The sequence below is a fragment of the Bos javanicus genome, chromosome 3 (genome assembly GCF_032452875.1).
Source record: "Bos javanicus breed banteng chromosome 3, ARS-OSU_banteng_1.0, whole genome shotgun sequence".
Lineage (NCBI taxonomy): Eukaryota > Metazoa > Chordata > Mammalia > Artiodactyla > Bovidae > Bos > Bos javanicus.
Genome location: NC_083870.1, coordinates 83,759,984 through 83,765,752, shown reverse-complemented (window position 1 = coordinate 83,765,752; position 5,769 = coordinate 83,759,984).

The following is a 5,769-nucleotide window of genomic DNA, read 5'->3' as shown; positions in this document are numbered from 1 at the left end:
TTAGGCTTTCTTAGGGAGGTCTAATGCAACTGTTAGGGCTCATTTTGTCCCACTATTAAGGCATTATTCTAAAATTTCTACCCAATGCCTGTACACTATGCGTTCTTTCCACTGTGACAGATTGAAACTGTCCAGAGCCGTGTCTGAACTCCACGTGGTTCTTTCCTGGCCTTGAAGCGTTCCCTCTCATGCATGTGCAGATTCATATTCCAACCAAGACTTTAGGGGTCCCTCTGCAGGGCTCTGTAGCCCTCCACGCAGCTCCCTCCTAACAGCTCTCTGCCTTACAGCTCACCCACCCTGGCCTCCCTGAGCTTTGATCTCTCTCTGCTACTCATGGAGTCTCTTTGGTTCCCCTTTCCTGGGTTGTAGCCTGGGTACTGCCTCCAGGCAGTCAGCTGGGGCCCTTGTAGCCCTTCCCTTGTTTCCCTTCTATTGGGCATTAAAATCCAGTGCAGCCTGTTGTCCAGTGTCTGGAAACTGTTGTTTCATGTGTTAATGTCCACTCTTCTAGTTGTCTACTACAGCAGGTGGGCAGTTCCCATAGGATTTAATTTATGGCAAAAGTCCTGTATCCTTGACCTAATCAAAAGGATTTAAGATGTTAATAAGAATCAATTTCTCACAGAATGATGAATCAATCTTCTATAATCTTTTGCACTTAAAGAAGTGCTCTCCCTGTAGGCCCCCTTTGTTTCTCCCAGTTTCTAGAATCAACAGCCCATTTGACTCAGTCCTTGGGTTGCTTCTCCCACCCATGTCCAGGTGAGCTAGGTAGATCTCTCTTTAGAAGCACATTTGATAAGGATCGGGATTCCCACCATCTTTTCTTAGGAGATGGAGCCACATCACCTTTCCTTACAGCGCTGGATTTCAAACTTTATAAGAAGTGGAAACTTTCTGTCCCCAATTCCCCTCCCCAATTTTATACTTTATTTATACTCCTATTTTCCTATTAAAGTCAACCAGAATAGTGACACTTTTTTGAACACACAATTTTAAATTTGGGTAATAGTTCCAGTTTTATGTCAGCCTCGTGCAAATGTTAAATGTTTGACAGCTTGACTCTCAAACTTCAGATTCTCTATATTTAAGTAAAGATGAAAAAAGAAACATTTCACTGTCTGCATAACACCAAGATAAACTTAAATTTGGAAGACGTGTGTGTGTGTGAGAGAGAGAGAGTCCCTAACCTCCACCCATTTTGAGCAGCGCTTCCATTTCCAGTCACTTTAAGGAGGAAGAAGCTGTTTTGATCTTGGGTCCCTGAGATGCTGCTGTCAAGTTTCAAGCCCTGTGCTGGCAAAGTTAATATAGGAGAAAATATGTTTTTCTGATCCTCCTTCTAGAATCAGATTTTAGAAATTGTGGCCACCTCAAAATTGGTTCCCAGGCCAGAATACTTAAGTGAGTTGCCATTTCCTTTTCCAGGGGATCTTCTCAACCCAGGGGTTGAACCCATGTCTCCTGCATTACAGGTAAATTCTTTGCTGCTGAGCCATCAGGGAACATTTAAATCAGTAGACTTTGACTTAGCACATTGCCTTCTGTAACATGGGTGGGCCTCGTTCAATCAGTTGAAGGCCTGAGTAGAATAAAAAGTCTGGCCTCTCTGAGCAGGAAATTCTCCTTCAGCTTTCAGAGACCATCTGCACCATTGACTCTCCTGGGTTGTGAGCCTGATATCCATAATTGCATGAGCCAGTTCCTTATAATAAATCTTTTATGCACACACATACACAGACACACACAGCCTATTGGTTCTATTTCTCTGGAAAACCCTGGCCAATGTGATGTCAGACAGGAAATTTCTATTTTCTTTTTTTTATTTTATTTTATTTTATTTTTAAACTTTACATAATTGTATTAGTTTTGCCAAATATCAAAATGAATCCGCCACAGGTATACACGTGCTCCCCATCCTGAACCCTCCTCCCTCCTCCCTCCCCACACCATCCCTCTGGGTCGTCCCAGTGCACCAGCCCCAAGCATCCAGTATCGTGCATCGAACCTGGACTGGTGACTCGTTTCATACATGATATTTTACATGTTTCAATGCCATTCTCCCAAATCTTCCCACCCTCTCCCTCTTCCACAGAGTCCATAAGACTGTTCTATACATCAGTGTCTCTTTTGCTGTCTCAGTACGAGGAAATTTCTATTTTCAACCTTTGAAAACAGGTGAATCCCATCCTTCAGGGAGTGAGGCCTGTGGGAACCCATATTCACACAGTTATCCTGAAGTTCCTAGAAAAACAAGTTTCTGGAGTTGAGTGGTGGGTACCCCTCACTCCATCACCATCTCTTCTGCTCTCCCAGGAGAGGAATGCCGGGCCCAAGCTCTCCTGCAATGCTGCTCAAGGTTGAAGCACGGACAGGCAGCAGCTGCATCAGCTGGGAGAGAATTCCGAAGTGCAGCCTGCCCTGGACCCACTGAATTAGAGTCTCTGGGGTGGGGCCCAGAATGCTGTGTTTTAGCAGACTCTCCACTGGATTCATTCACACAAAAGTTAGAGAAACACTAGGTCAGAGTTCTCTCCTCCCTTTCCCTTCCGGTCTGTGGTCAGTTAACAATTGCCGAATTGTTTTTGGTAAATATGCTGTTGCTGCTAAGTCACTTCAGTCGTGTCCGACTCTGTGCGACCGCATAGACGGAAGCCCACCAGGCTCCCCGTCCCTGGGATTCTCCAGGCAAGAACACTGGAGTGGGTTGCCATTTCCTTCTCCAATGCATGAAAATGAAAAGTGAAAGGGAAGTCGCTCAGTCGTGTCTGACTCTAGTGACCCCATGGTCTGCAGCCTACCAGGCTCCTCCATCCATGGGATTTTCTAGGCAAAAGTACTGGAGTGGGGTGCCATTGCCTTCTCCTTTGGTAAATATAAGTGGCCTCCAACTGTTAGAGGCAGACAGGAAAGCAGGCCGCCTCCCTCACCACCTTGCTATCTGAGGCACGCTCCACTGACAGCAAATTGGCCTGAGTCAGCCACCTGCATAAACATTCTTCAGCGGGCACACAACACACAAGCCCTACCTGTTCGGAAAGTTTGGTGAGCTACCCTATGTCTTTTTAGGCCACTGGTTCCTAACTTTGCCTGTACATTCAAATCACCTGGGGATATTTTAAATACCCAGTGCTTGGGCTACAGCTTCCCAGGTGGCTCAGTGGTAAAGAATTCATCTGCCAATGCAGTCGATACAGGAGATGCTGGTTTGATCCCTGGGTCATGAAGATCTCCTGTTGTTTCCAGTATTCTTGCCTGGGAAATCCCATGGACAGAGAAGCCTGGTGGGTTGCAGTCCATGGGGTTGCAAAGAGTTGGACACGACTGACTGAGCATGCATACCACACGGGGCATGGGGACAGAGGGGAAAAAGGTGAGATCCAAGAATTTTTTTAAAAAGCTCCACACAGGGATTCTTATAACCCTGCAGACAAGGTTAAGAATGAATGTTTTCAATTTTCCCATAAACACCTGGTTTGAAAAGTTTCAGTCCCAGCCAGCTGCAATAACATTGAGACTTTCTGTCCCACAGGTAAACCCTTCCTAAGGAGCGGGTAGAGGTGAGAGGGAACATGTAGAGCTGAGGGTTCCGGGTTCCGATCTAGAAGGCTGCCCTGAAGGTGTCAGGTTTTAGATCCCTAGGGCCTGTTTAAGCAAGCAGGGAGGGCTGCCTCTTCCATCCTCCTACCAACCACAGCTCTTGTGCACATTCATTTCACTAACTTAAAAGTTAACTCTAAGTAATTAATGCACCCTTTAGTGTAGTTTTACTTTTTTTTTTCATTTACTTTGTAAACTTTTTTATTTTTTTTAGTGTGCTTTGAGATGATGATGCTTGAAGCCATCCCAGGAGTATATCATCTTTCCCTTGCTATTGAAGCCATTCCAAAAGTATATGGTGTTTCAGATGCTAATTATCCATCTATGGACCTAAGATTCCTGCCATGAGTATAGCTTCAAGGTTAACTCACCACCTTGGTGTGTAGACTAAAGCTTGTTTATCACACTGTATTACAGTAATTATAGAAGCTATTATAAAATCTCCTTTGCAATGCTGCTTCCTCCAGGAAGACTTCCCTGACTTCACAGACCTGGATAAGTCTCTCTCTTCTGCTTGGGGTTCACCCTGAGCTTCCTCTATCATGTCAACAGTGGGAGAGCTGGTATCTGTTAATCTGTCTCTTGTTCATGCCAAATTCTGAACACTTTGAGGACATAAACAGTGTCTTTCTGACTTGTATCCACAGCACCTAGCACAGATCGAACCCACATCTCTTACGAGACTGCATTGGCAGGTGGGTTCTTTACCCCTAGTGCCACCTGGGAAGCCCGTAGTGCTGGCACAACACGAATGTTCAGATATTTGCTGAATGGAAATATCTGTCAAGGCACTGTGCCAAATACAGACTGATCAATTTTAAAAATCTCTGCAATTTTCTTTGAAATGAATTTTTTAAAAAGATGGATTCATGCTGAATGGATGATACATAGACAGCTGTATGATAAATCTAGTGGATATTCTCTGTGAAATCTTTCAACTGTGCTGTATGTTTGAAATTTTCTATAATAAAATATTGGGGTTAGGGGAACCCAGTGAATCTTCAGTCCTTCAGAATACGCATTATTGTCTCCACTGTTTAGAGAAGGCACTGTTGCTGCTGCTAAGTCACTTCAGTCGTGTCCGACTCTGTGCGACCCCACAGACGGCAGCCCACCAGGCTCCCCCGTCCCTGGGATTCTCCAGGCAAGAACACTGGAGTGGGTTGCCATTTCCTTCTCCAATGCATGAAAGTGAAAAGTGAAAGTTAAGTCGCTCTGTCATGTCCGACTCCTAGCGACCCCATGGACAGCAGCCTACCAGGCTCCTCCGTCCACGGGATTTTTCGGGCAAGAGTACTGGAGGGGGTGCCATTGCCTTCTCCAAGAGAAGGTAAGAACTAACCAAATAACAACGGGGTTGAGGTACAAGCAGGACTCGCAGTCTCTCTGCCAAACCACCTCCCCATCTGCTCTGGAACAGACTCCCATTCTGCTGTCAAATAGAATGTGGACCCCAGGAGCCGGTAGATCAGTTCTGACCCATGGGTTAAACAAAAGGCCACAACAAGCTTGTTTTGGACAGAGTCAGAGAGTGGGGGTGGGGCTCCCTGTTTCCTTAGGGGCTAGAAGACTCCCTTCCCGGAAGTGTCCTGACTGCTCACTGGACAATTCCGTACATAAAAACCCTGTGGCCACAGCGAGGGTTTCCCAGGCTATTAGGTGTGATGGCTTGGCAAGACAAAGATGCATTAATTGTTGTTGTTGTTCAGTCGCTGGACTGCAGCACTCCAGGCTTCCCTGTCCTTCACCATCTCCCGGAGTTTGCTCAAACTCATGTCCATTGAGTCGATGATGCTATCCAACCATCTCTTCCTCTGTCGCCCCCTTCTCCTCCTGCCTTCAACCTTTCCCAACATTAGGGTCTTTTCCAATGAGTCGGCTCTTCACATTAGGAGGCCAAAGTATCAGCTTCAGCATCAGTCCTTCCAGTGAATATTCAGCATAGATTTCGGTTAAGATTGACAGGTTTGATCTTCTTGCAGTGCAAGGAACTCTCAAGAGTCTTCTCCAGCACCACAGTTCTAAAGCTGAAGCTTAAAGATCAGAGCGGGGCATAAATGACTCGCCTGAACCACCACTATGACTTCTCTCCCACCACCTCAGAGATGCATGTCTGTATCTGAAGTTTAATTACTGCTTTCTAACCCTTCTTTGATCACTGGTTTT